This window comes from Beta vulgaris, chromosome 4 (genome assembly GCF_026745355.1).
Source record: "Beta vulgaris subsp. vulgaris cultivar EL10 chromosome 4, EL10.2, whole genome shotgun sequence".
NCBI lineage: Eukaryota > Viridiplantae > Streptophyta > Magnoliopsida > Caryophyllales > Amaranthaceae > Beta > Beta vulgaris.
The window spans coordinates 44,199,083-44,212,973 of record NC_079205.1 but is presented as its reverse complement, the minus strand read 5'-3'; the positions used below and the strand labels follow the sequence as shown (position 1 = coordinate 44,212,973).

General features: G+C 41.5%; 1 non-coding gene and 1 pseudogene across 1 annotated transcript; one reads left to right on the top strand and one right to left on the bottom strand.

Annotated features, from left to right (window-relative positions):
* Positions 1–605: 605 nt before the first annotated feature.
* Positions 606–12,719, bottom strand: LOC130591158 (uncharacterized; annotated as a pseudogene).
* On the top strand, positions 5,853–5,959 carry LOC125497175 (small nucleolar RNA R71). Its single transcript, XR_007273811.1, has one exon. It is a non-coding gene; the product is annotated as a small nucleolar RNA R71 (small nucleolar RNA).
* Positions 12,720–13,891: the final 1,172 nt, after the last annotated feature.

Genomic DNA, 13,891 nt, shown 5'->3' with positions numbered 1-13,891 from the left:
AACACAGTACCCAAACCCAATTTCTCAAATAAAGTCTTTGTATCATTAAATATTCCCAATGTATGTAGAGATTGCGAATCAACAAATCTAGTAGGAACAATATTTCTATGTTTCAATTTCTGAAATTTTTCTTTTTGTTCTAGAGATTTGAAGATTACCTCGGGGAAGTTGGAATCCGGTGGGATGCGAGTGCTTGATTCCCCTCGTGAATTTTGCCGCCTCTTGCTTGGCCTTGACATGCTTGAATTTGATAGGAAGGTGAATGGAAGTGAGAGAGAGAAAAGATGGAGATTTTCTGAATTTTTCTTTTGTTTTTGTGAGAAAGATGAAGAAAAGTGAAGAAAATTTGAAGGAAGGGATGAGATTGGTGAGAGAGAGAGGTAGGAGAAGGTATGGAGATGAGGGTAGTAAGGAGAGAGAAAACAAGGGTTTGGAGAAGATGAAGTTTTTGAGAGAAGGAAAAAGAAAGAATGAAAAGGAGGGTGAATTCGACGGTCAAGAAAAGGCTGTCGGGGTACCCGCCCGGTCGGGCCGACCTACCCGGTCGACCGGGCGAAAAGTTTTTTTCGCAGAGTTAGGTGATTTTGGCAAAGCTGGGCGTTTTCGAAAGAAGAATTTCCACCCGGTCGACCGGGCGAAATCCGCCCGGTCGGGCGATTTCCAGAATTTTCATTTTTGTTTCGCCCGGTTGACCGGGCAATATACCCCCAAAAGACGCTTGCGCGCCCGGTCGGGCGGCTTCGCCCGGTCGACCGGGCGAAAAGTACTTTACTTTTTTTCTCGCGTTTTTCCGTTCACTCTGGTAAAAACTGCTTGCGCGCCCGGTCGGGCGAACTCGCCCGGTCGACCGGGCGATTTCAATTTTTCGCGTTTTTCCGTCAAAATTTTCCCAAGTCCGTAAATTTTGCCTCCTGCACACACTAGACTCGTCCAAATATCAGTACACTCTCCCTCACCACACTAAGAAAGTAAACTAAAAAAAATCAAAAGAAAACAAAAATCGAAACTGACAAAGAAGAAAAGAAAAGACGGGTTGCCTCCCGCAAAGCGCTGGTTTAGATGGTCCCGCACGACCTTAGTACCTCTTCTCAAAATCAGGGAGTGTCTAGGTACATGACCTCTACTTGGCCGATGAAGGTCCCTCATGGTACAGTTTCAGACGCTGCCCATTCACTTTGAACTTCGTTCCAGCTGCATTGGCCACTTCAATAGCTCCATGTGTTTTCACGTCAGTGACGACAAAAGGTCCAGACCATTTTGACTTAAGCTTTCCAGGAAAAAGCCTCAGTCTAGAGTTGTATAATAGGACTTTGTCACCAACATGAAACTCCCGCTTTACAATCATCTTGTCATGAAATCGTTTGGTTTGCTCCTTGTAGAGTTTGTGGTTTTCATATGCTTCCAGTCGAAGCTCATCTAACTCATTCAGTTGAAGAAGTCTTGCTTCCCCTGCAGCCTCCAAATCCAAATTAATTTCTTTAACTGCCCAAGCTGAGAGATACTCCATTTCAACTGGTAAATGACAAGCTTTGCCATAGACTAATCGATATGGGGTGGTTCCTAGAGGTGTCTTAAAAGCAGTTCTCAGAGCCCACAGAGTATCATCCAATTTTTGTGACCAATCCTTCCTTGACCTGTTGACTACCTTCTCCAAAATGCGCTTGATCTGACGATTGGAGACTTCAACTTGACCACTAGTCTGAGGATGATAGGCTAAACCAACTTTGTGAGTGACTCCATATCTCTTCAGTAAAGCTTTGAAAGTGCGCTGGTGAAAGTGAGATCCCCCATCACTGATCAAGACTCTGGGACTCCGAATCGAGGGAAAATGACCTTCTTGAAGAGCTTCATGACTACCTTAGAATCATTGGTAATGGAAGCCACAGCTTCAACCCACTTAGTCACATAGTCCACAGCAACCAAGATATACCTGTTCCCACAAGAAGAAGGGAAAGGTCCCATGAAATCAATACCCCATACATCAAAGGGTTCAATCTCCAAAATACCCATCTGGGGCATCTCCTGCCTCTTTGAAATATTACCCGTTCGTTGACATTCATCACAAGAGAGACAAAAAACACGAGCATCTTTAAAAATGGTAGGCCAATAAAAACCACTCTGGAGAACTCATAAGCGGTGGCTTGTGAGCCCAGATGTCCACTGCAAGGCATACTATGACAATGTTGGAGAATGCCAACTATCTCCCAATCAGCTATACATCGTCGGAACAAGCCATCTGAACACTTCTTGTATAGAGGGGGTCATCCCAAAAATAATGCTTGGCATCGTGATAGAACTTCTTGCGCTGTTGGTATGTCAAATCAGGAGGATGAGAACCACTAACACAATAATTAGCAAAATCAGCATACCATGGAGATTGAGTAGACACAGCGAAAAGATGGTCATCTGGAAAAGCATCATCTATGGGACCGTCAGCACTTGACTCAAACCTCAACCGGGAGAGATGATCTGCAACTACATTCTCAGCACCCTTCTTGTCACGGATCTCCAGATCAAACTCTTGTAGTAACAATATCCATCGTATAAGTCGTGGTTTGGCCTCCTTCTTGGCCAAGAGATACTTTAGCGCAGCATGGTCAGTATGAACAATCACTTTCGAACCTATGAGGTAGGTCCGAAACTTGTCAAGAGCATACACAATGGCTAACAACTCTTTCTCTGTAGTAGCATAATTGACCTGGGCCTCATCTAAGGTCTTGCTGGCATAGTAGATGGCATGGAGGACTTGTTTTTCCGTTGACCAAGCACAGCACCAACCGCATAATCGCTAGCATCACACATGATCTCGAAAGGAAGACTCCAGTCTGGAGGTTGTATGATAGGGGCAGTGATCAATGCTTCCTTAATCCTGTCAAAAGACTCCACACACGCATCAGTAAAATCAAAGGTGGCATCCTTGAGCAACAATTGAGTAAGGGGTTTCGCAATTTTTGAAAAGTCTTTTATAAATCTGCGATAGAAACCCGCGTGACCCAGAAAACTCCTCACTCCCTTGACATTCACAGGAGGAGGAAGTTTCTCAATCACCTCAATTTTTGCTCTGTCCACCTGGATGCCACGCTCAGATATGAGATGTCCAAGTACCACTCCATCATTCACCATAAAGTGGCACTTTTCCCAATTAAGAACCAGATTAACCTCAGAACAACGTTTCAGAATTTGAGAGAGATTATGCAAACACACATCAAAGTCAGAACCATAAACACTAAAATCATCCATAAATACCTCCATGATATTTTAATGAAATCAGAAAAAATGGCCATCATACATCTCTGAAATGTGGCAGGGGCGTTGCACAAACCAAATGGCATTCTGCGATATGCAAAAGTGCCATAGGGGCAAGTGAACGTCGTCTTCTCCTGATCAGCTGGGTGAATGGGAATCTGAAAGAAACCTGAATATCCATCCAAATAACAGAAAAAGTTATGTTTTGCTAATCTTTCTAACATCTGATCAATAAAAGGGAGAGGGAAATGATCTTTCAGAGTGGCAATGTTTTAATCTGCGATAGTCAATACACATCCGCCAACCTGTAACAGTACGAGTAGGAATTAGTTCATCCTTATCATTCTTAACAACAGTAGTCCCCCCCTTTTTAGGAACAACTTGAACCGGGCTCACCCACTTAGAATCTGAGATGGGGTAGATGATGCCCGCGTCAAGTAGTTTCATAATTTCCTTTTTCACCACCTCTTGCATATTAGGATTCAAACGTCTTTGAGGTTGTATGCAAGGGCGGTGATTTTCTTCCAAATTAATTCTATGCATGCAGAAATCAGGACTAATGCCCTTTAGATCATCAATACTATACCCAATAGCCTTCTTGTGCATGCGAAGCACTGTAAGAAGTTGTGAAAGCTGGCTATCTGTGAGTTTAGTACTGACAATCACAGGACATTCCTCAGCATCATCAAGAAATGCATATTTGAGATGAGAAGGTAAAGGTTTAAGTTCTAACTTCTTTACCTGTGGTTCGGAAGTAGAGCAAATAGTCTCCATTACCTTACAATCTGCTACCGTATCAATGTCAAGATCATCAGTGAGATCAAGACTTGTCTCCAATAATTCATCAGACAGAAATTGTGAAAAACTAACTCCAGAGATCTCATCGAGTATGTCAATCCTGCAACATGTGTGCTCAAGCATAGGGACTTAATAGCATTGGTTAACTTAAAAGTAATAGTATCATCACCAACACTCAAAGTTAGAGAGCCAGATTTTACATCAATAACAGCACCAGCAGTACATAAAAAGGTCTACCCAAAATAATGGGAATTTGACTATCTTCTTCCATATCAAGTACTACAAAGTCCACAGGAATATAAAATTTTCCAACTCTAACAGGGACATCCTCTAAAATACCCAAAGGATACTTCACAGATCGATCAGCCATCTGTAAAGTAATCTGTGTGCACTTTAAAGCACCCAAGTTCAGTTTATTACAGACAGATAAAGGCATAACAGAACACTAGCACCTAGATACACAAAGCCTTATCTATAAACAGAGCACCCACATGACAAGGGATGGAAAAACTACCAGGATCTTTTAATTTGGGTGGTTTTATTTTGCAGAACAGCACTGCATTCTTCAGTTAAAGCAACCCTATCTATCCCACCAAAATCTTTCTTTTTAGTTATCATATCTTTCAGAAACTTGGCATACACAGGTACTTGAGAAATTAAATCAGTGAAAGGAACTGTTACCTCAAGTTTTTGACCATAGACATAAATTTACCAAGTTGTTGATCGACCTTTGATTTTTGCATCCTATGGGGGAAAGGTAGTGGTGGAGTAGGAGAATCAGTAACCTTCTCCTTGCGTTTCTCTGGTTCATCCACTTTCCCGCGCTCAACTTCAGTTCTGGAGCTATCCTCACCTTCATTGTCATCCACAGCATCATTCTGAACTGGAGGTATTGAATCATCAGTAGGCATAGGTGGGGCATCATATTGTGTACCGCTTCGAAGAGTGACAGCATTAGCGGTTTCTTTAGGAATTGGTTCCCCGGCAGATGACCTGGTTGCCTTTGTGCATTGTTTTCCAGCCACCTGAGCAAGTTGAGTCTCCAAATGCTTGGTGGTGTTCTTCAGCTCCTTGATGCTCTCCTCATGATTTTTCTGCATAGAAACCATCATTTTCATTAGATCAGACATAGTAGGCTCTTGAGAGCTGTTATTATGAGGAGCTTGCTGCTGATAGCCTTGGGTGAAGGCCTATTGAAACCAGGAGGGGGTTCTGAGGAGCCCCTTGATAATATGGTGGTCTAGCAGCATGTTGTGGTGGGTTTTGATGTGGTGGTTGGTAGGAAGATTGTGGTGGAGGTTGAGGATTTTGGACATTGTTGCTCTTATAGGAGAAATTGGGGTGATCTCTCCAACCTGGGTTGTAAGTGTTAGAATAGGGGTTGTGTGGTCTCTGCTGAAAAGCATTGGCATGCTCCATCTGATTCGGATCAGGTTGACTGTAGGAACAATCATGACCAAAGTGGCCTTGAATACCACACACTTCACAAAAGGAGGAAGTAATAGGAGCCATGGAGGACATCGCATTAATACTCATGGGAGGAGTAGTGGACTGCGAAGATTTCAATGAGTCCATCTTCATGCTCAACTGTGCTACTTGTGAGGACAACAAAGCATATGCATCAGCATCCAACTTCTTCTTGTAGTAGTCCTGGAGGAGCTATGATCATTCGCTGCTAAGTTGGCCAGAAAATCGTATCCTTCATCTACCCCTTATCTAGGAAGACACCCCCTGCAGATGAATCAATCGTGCTCTTGATATGAGGTTGTAGACCATTGTAGAATGCTTGGGTGATGAACCACTTATCCAGATTGTGGTGTGGGCATTCTCTCTGCAGATCCTTAAATCTATTCCATGCTTCCTTCAATGTTTCATCAGGTTCTTGTTGGAAGGTGGCAAGCTTGTGTCTTATTTCTGCAGTTTTGGTGGGAGGGTAGTACTCTTTCAGGAATGCTTCAGATATAGCACTCCACTCAGTTTCATTAACATCATTCAGCCACTTCTGTGCCTTGTCCTTTAGTGAAAATTCAAAGACCATAACCTTCAACTGATCAGGAGTGACCCCTTGGTGCTTAACGGTACGACAAAGCTGTTGAAACCGTTGTAAATGATTTGCAGGGTCTTCAGATGGATGGCCACCAAATTGATTCTGCTGGATCATGTTGATGAGGCCAGGCTTGATTTCGAAGTTGACTGCTTGATATCAGGCATAGTAGGGCCTGTGGGAACATTGCCAGGAGAAGGTACCCCATAAGATTTCAGCGACTTAGGAGGCATAATTGGTTCAGTTGGTTCTTCCGTGGCGTTTTTTCTGATTAGCAGACTGCTTTTTCTTCTTTTGTGTCTTCTTGAGCTGCCGGATGGTTTTCTCAAGATCAGGATCAGTCTGAACTGGAGAACCTGTTCTTTTAGACCTGGGCATAAAAGAAACAAAGAAAAATGTGCAGTGAGATGGCCTCAATTGGAACTTGAAGTTCCAATGAGACAGCAGAAATAGTCAAATAATTAATCAGAAAGCTATAGAAACTAGCCGTCTCCCCGGCAACGGCGCCAAAAACTTGATGGTTTTAAAATATACCGCAAGTGCATGGTGTCTGTTTGCAGAAACTGGCAAATACGGGTCGATCCACAGGGAGAGGAGTTCTACAGATTTATGTTCAATTATCTAACTACTTCCAGAAGAAAATAATTGAGAATTAATAACTAAACTAGATAAACTAGAACGCAGAAAAATGAAATTTATCAAATAATTAAAAACCTAGGGCAATCGATCGGTCCACCATGCTTATACCAGTTTAATCAATATAATATAGTTCAACAACACTTGGATTGAGGTTCGAATAAATGAAGTATTTCGCTAATCCTTGGTCAGGCATTAACAACTCCTAGATTAACATATGCCAGTACGGTCGCTCAACATAATCAAATCTACCTATTGTAACAAGCCTCTAATGAATATGATCTTTCGATTCTAATTCTTATTAGCTAAACATAACTCATGATATTGCGCAATTACATGAATTAAACAAGTATAACAAATCAATAGGAATTATTCTAATTCAATCCAATTATTGAAGAACATCAAACCACAATCAAAAGGTATAAACATGGCTTCCCTCTCTAAACCCTAGAAATAGACTACTCACTCATGATGATATTGAAAACGATAAACATAATCAAAGTAAAAGAATTCATGAAATTAAACTAAGTAGAGAAGAATACCAAATGATTGAAGAACGATGGAAAAGGAAATCGACGATCTATATAATCTTCCAATGTAAAAGTTCAACAAAAGTAGAGAGAATAAACTAAGTGTTTGGCCCTAAAAAACGTAGAAAATCAGATAGGTTTAACGAAAATACTAAAAACTTATTTATACTAAATACAAAACCGGCTAAAAAAACCCGAAAAATCGCTTCCTGAGAGTCCGCCCGGTCGACCGGGCGAAATCCGCCCGGTCGGGCGACGGTGATCACAAACTTACGACGAAGGAAAAATTCCGCCCGGTCGGGCGCGCAAGCGTTTTTCTTCGTCTGATCTCCCGGTTGGCCGGGCGAAATAAAGGATGAAAAATCCTAAGTGTTGTAGTTCGCCCGGTCGACCGGGCGAATCCGCCCGGTCGGGCGCGTAAGCAGTTCAAGCTTCCATTTCTGCAGCAGCTAAGTCCGAAGATTCGCCTAGTCGGGCCACACCGCCCGGTCGACCGGGCGGAATCTTTTCCTTAGCTTTTTCTTCGTGGAATCCAACCGAAATGCTTGCGTGGTTTTCCGGATGCTCCTTGGACCATGTGTGAGTGCTAGACTTCCGTGTCGCGACTCAGATAAATGCACAAAGTGCCTAATCTGCAACAAAACCTGCAAAATACGACAAGAGCTCCAAACACATCAAATCCACAAGAAAAGAGCTCAAAAGAGCCCAAATCGACTATCAAAACTAAGGGGATTAGAGCAAATAATCGATGAATAATGAACACATCACATCCCATTTTATTTCTCCATAACTACCCCCATCAGTAACTTTTGTAACCCCCTTTTATTTCCTTCTTTTTAACCACCTTTGAGGGGCATTTGGATAGATTGTTTTCTACCCAAAGTAACTAGTTGTTGCTGTTGTATTTTGAGAAGAGGAGTGCTGATACTCTTCTATCTGTTCATCATAAAAAATCATCTATCTTATTTTTCTCTATACTCCACACAAAAAAATACATACCTTTTCCGACTAAAACTGATACTAAGTTGTTGTTGGTGGCTAGAAGGTGATCACTTGGAAAATGAACCCACGCACGAGGATCAGACATAGACGACTTTTCTTCACTCCTGCAGTTCGCCCAGGCAACTAACCGCGATCCTAGTACGATTAGATTCCGTTTAGTAGGTTGTTTTCATGAGCCAATAGAGACTTTGCTTTGGGTGGGATGTTATATGTTATTGTCATTTCTTTTTTATACAGTAAATGATTTTGTGATTGTACAAGTGTGGAAAATAATTGTGTTAACCCATTGTAGGTTAACCTGACATTCAATATATATAGTGTTGACATTACAGACCTATGACTAGTAAAGTACCATTCTACCCTTTACATTATAATATTATCCCTTTACAATATAATATTATCCAATACAACCCCTCAATCTTTACGAGGTGAAACAACGGATAGATTGGTACGATGCTTAGTAAATAAGTCAGTAGATAGGCCTTTAGTAAAAATGTCTGCAACCTGAGACTGAGTAGGAACATGTCGAACAATAAGACCTCCCTTGGCAACCATTTCTCGAACAAAGTGATAGTCAACATCGATATGTTTGCTACGATCATGATGAACTGGATTAGCAGTGAGATAAGTAGCAAAGACATTGTCGCAATAGACAATCACAGGGCGACGGAGAAAATGGTCAATGTCAGCAAGAAGTTGCATGAGCCAAATAGTTTCTGCAGCTGTGTAGGCAACGACCCTGTATTCAGCTTCAGTGGAGGATTTGGAGACAGTAGGTTGCTTTTTAGAACGCCAGGAAATTGAATTCTTCCCAAGAAAAACAGCATAACCAGTAGTAGAGCGTCTTGTGTCAGGACATCGTGCCCAATCTGCATCAGAGTAGGCAATAACAACAGTAGGAGAGCTGCTGCTATATAAATAAAGTCCATAATCCAGAGTGCCCTGCAGATATCTGAAAATTCTTTTCACATCATGAAGTTGAGTAGTACGAGGAGCATGCATAAACTGAGACACCATATTAACAGCATAAGCAATATCAGGATGAGTCATAGTTAAGTACTGCAATGCACCAACCATACTACGATAATCTGTGGGATCAGTAAGAAGTTATCCATCAAGTAGAGACAATGTTACTCTAGAGACAACAGGAGTGGTAACTGGTTTAACAGTATGAAGATGGAATTTACGTAGTAAATCAGAGACATACTTATGTTGAGACAAAAATAAACCAGAGGGATTACGCACAACCTGCACACCTAAGAAGTAATGAAGATCCCCTAAATCCTTTATAGCAAACTGAGAAGAAAGAACAGAAATGAATTTGGCAACAAGAGGAGGACTACTACCAGTAAGGACAATGTCATCAACATATAAGAGAAGAATAATGAGATGACCATGATATTTCAGAGTAAACATAAAAGTGTCACAACTGCTGCACTTGAAACCAATAGATAAAAGAAAGTTGCTAAACCGAGAAAACCAAGCTCTAGGAGCTTGTTTCAAACCATAAATGGACTTACAAAGACGACAAATATGAGTAGGTTTAGATGGATGAACAAAACCCGGAGGTTGACGCATATAAACCTCTTCATTGAGAAAACCATGAAGAAACGCATTTTTGACATCTAACTGACGAATAGACCATTTAAGAGAAACAGTAATAGTAAGAACCAAGCGAACAGTAGAAGGTTTAACAACAGGACTAAAGGTTTCAAAGTAATCAATACCTGCCTGCTGATGATTGCCAAAAACAACAAGTCTGGCTTTGAACCGCTCCACAGAACCATCAGAATGATATTTAATCCTGTAAACCCACTTACAACCAAGCAAATTCTTATCATAGTTGCGAGGTACCAACTCCCATGTGTCATTTTTAATCAAAGCATTATATTCATCTAACATAGCTTGACGCCAACGTGAGTCTTTAGACGCTTGTTTAAAATTAGTTGGTTCAGACTCGGTGAGAGCAGTTTTTAAATTCATGAATATTTTAGGCTTAGACACACCACTCTTTAGTCGTGTAACCATTGGATGATGATTAGCGACGGAAGACGAGGGAGGAGGGGTGATGGAGGGAGACACAAAAGTAGGCGACATAGGAGACGCGGGACCGAGGGCAGGGGAGGCTGCGGGGCTCGCTAGGCGTTGGGCAGCAGCGGGCGAGACAGACGCAGGGGATGCATCGGGAGACGACACTGAAGCGTGCGTGTCCGGGGCTTCGGGGAATGAAGAGCCAGCGCTCAGTGCTGGCGACGCTGCACACGTCGTTGAGGACCGAGCAGCAGGAGACGACGCGTCGTGCGTGTCGGATGCCGCAGATCGAGCAGACGCAAGAGGAGTGGAATGGGCAGGGGTCGAACCAGACGATGCAGATGAGCCATGAGAAACATTGGTTAAAGGTCAGTCAAAAGTCAGGACCAAAGGTGAAGTGTAAGGCACACTAGACTCAGAGCCAACCAAAGCACGATATGGAAATTTGTGTTCATGAAAGAGAACATGACGACTGGTGTAGATTTTCTGGGAAGTAGGATCAAAACAACGATACCCTTTATATTCCAATGCATATCCAATAAAAACACAAGTTTTAGATTTAGATTGCAGTTTGTGATTTTTAGAGTCCAGAACACAAGTTTTAGATTTAGATTGCAGTTTGTGATTTTTAGAGTCCAGATTCAAGGGAAAGCATTCACATCCAAATGTTTTCAAAAATTGATAGGAAGGAGGACGATGAAATAATTTTTCAAAAGAAGAAACACCCCTTAAAACCGAGCTTGGTAATCTATTGATAGTGTAAGTGGCAGTATATGATGCATCAACCCAAAATTCAGCAGGAAAGTCAGAATGAATAATCATGGTACGAGCCATTTCAATGATATGACGATGTTTGCGTTCTGCAACACCGTTTACTGGTTCCCTGAAGCAGAACTTCCCCCGTTATCTGGTCCTTAACATAAACAGAATTTTTATCAAAACTCACAACACAATCATTTTCATGACACAACTTGTTAACTGATAATAAATTATGTTTAAATTAGGGACATGACAGACAGATGATAAACGGAGGGGACGACTTGCAGTTTTTAAAGTTAAATTTCCAGTACTTTTAATTGGAGTAAGGTACCATTACCAACTACAACAGAACTTGACCCAGTATAAGGAGTTTTAATAGAAAACGTACCATCATGAGGAGTCATGTGAGATGCAGCTCCCGAATCCGGATACCAGACTGAGTCATTAGCTTCCCCACCAACAGACAATGCAGCTAAAGCTCGAGTGGCACTTTCTAAGGAGGAGCGAACAAAGCTGGAATTCAAACGCTGGGGACAATAAGCAGCTTGGTGACCTGGAAACCAACACAAACCACATGTATCGGAAGTAGGGGTAGAGGTAACATTGTTACTATTTGATGAATTACTCCCTGCAGACGACAAATTATTAGTAATATAATCTAGGCAAGGCATAATATAGGATGACAAGTTAGAAAATTTACTTATACCATTTGATCGTCCCCGATTACCATTGTTGTTGTTGTTTACTTCAGATCCACGATTATTATTATTTCCTCCATTCCCACCATTATTACCCCGAGCATTGTTGCCCCCACGATTATTATTACCACCTCTGTTTCTGTTATTCCTGCCCCGTTTTCTCCCTCCAGAATTATTCTGGGAGGAGGAACTTGAACCAGTACCAGTAGATTTAACGGCAAGTAAGGCAGGATGGGATGAGGAATCAGATGCATCCTTAGAATTTATCAATCTTTGTTCATGCAGTAACAACTTTGGACGCAAATCATCAAAACTAATTGGGAATGGATAATGCAGGAGGGTAGTAACTATATGATCGTACTCAGAATCACGATCTAAACCAAAAAGGGTATACTGCACTAAATCCTGGTTCGACACAGGACATTGAATTGCAGCAAGGGAATCAGCAATCACCTTAATTTCCCGTAAATAACCATCCATTGTTTGGGAAGCAGTCTTTTTAAGACGAGTTAATCGTCCTTTTAATTCCATTAATCTAGCCATACTAGCATGCATAAACCTAGTCTGTAATCTAGTCCAAATTTCAACAGAGGTAGACAAATCATGCACATCCACAAACACATCCCTAGATAAAGTGGCAAAAATCCACGATTTTATTTGCTGAACCACACACAAATATTCATAGAACTGGGTATTAGGAATAGAAACACCATGTTCATCAATAATAGTGGGAGAAGGAATAGAATTAGTGCCTTCAACCATACCAAGCAATTGATGGGAGATAAGTAAACATGTAATCTGCGTTTTCCACAACAAATAATCCTCAGAAGAAGAGAGTGTAATAGTTACCAGATTACTAAGGTTAGGGGCAGAGATCTGCCGGAGAGCAAATAAAGATTGCTGAACTGGCTGTGAATGAGAGAATAACGAGTAGGGAGAACTCGTTGGCATTGAAAAACCAGGTGGGGCGCGCATAGGTGTGCGCGAGGATGTCGACGGAGAGGACATGTGAAGAAGCTCCGATGAGAGCTCGTGAGACGGCGGTGGAGGAGAGCCACCTGCGGCATAATAGGCCGGCGAGGTCGAGACAGCGACGGTGGTGAACGGCTGAGACGACGGGCGCTGATGCCGGGGCTGTGGAAACAGCGAACCTAAAGGCTGCGATGCAGCGAAGGAGGCGACTGCACTGGACGTCGTGGAGAACGACGCGAGATGGGACTGCGGGGCAGCGCCGGCGGCGGATACAAGGGCGGACCGGAGGTCGACGCCGGCGAGGTAGTCACGGTGGTTGAAGGTGCAGCGGAGGAAGAGAGGCCAAGATCCATGACGTGAAGAAGAAAGTAAAAGAAAACGTGACTTTGAAAAATTTAGGATTTTGTTTGTTTTTTTTTTTCTTCTTTTCTTTAGGAAAACCTAAGTTGTGATACCATGTACAAGTGTGGGAAATAATTGTGTTAACCCATTGTAGGTTAACTGACATTCAATATATGTAGTGTTGACATTACAGACCTATGACTAGTAAAGTACCATTCTACCCTTTACATTATAATATTATCCCTTTACAATATAATATTATCCAATAGTGATTATTGTGATTTTGTAGTTTGATAAATAAGATGATGTATAACCATATGATTTAAGTTATAGGTTTTGTTCATGTAGAGTTCATGTTCCCTTTGCGTGTATGGTTTGTATGTTCAACTTTGTTATCTTTGTAATTTGAGAATTGGCGGCAATTATTATTATTACAAAATTTTAGCATGAAGTATAACTTGTAAGGCAAACACATGATTTTCATGGCTGGTTTTGGTATTAACAAATAGTTTTTAGACCTTGGCTTGCCCCATATAATTATAATATTCATTTATTAACATTTTACTTTATACATGTAACACCAAACATTACTTGGTTTGGAGTTTAAGACTTTATTATATAACCTTGAGGTCTTGGGATCAAATCTTGTAAGATGCATTTTTTATTCCTTTTTATTATTATTGTATGCGTGTTTACATAAAGTAAACAATCTAAGGGATAGAGTCAAGTAATGTAGTTCCTTGCTTGGGAACGCCTTTTATTCTTTTAATATATTATAGTATAGATAGATTATTGTTTAAATAAGGTGTTGGTAGGACAAACTAAGTCAAGGT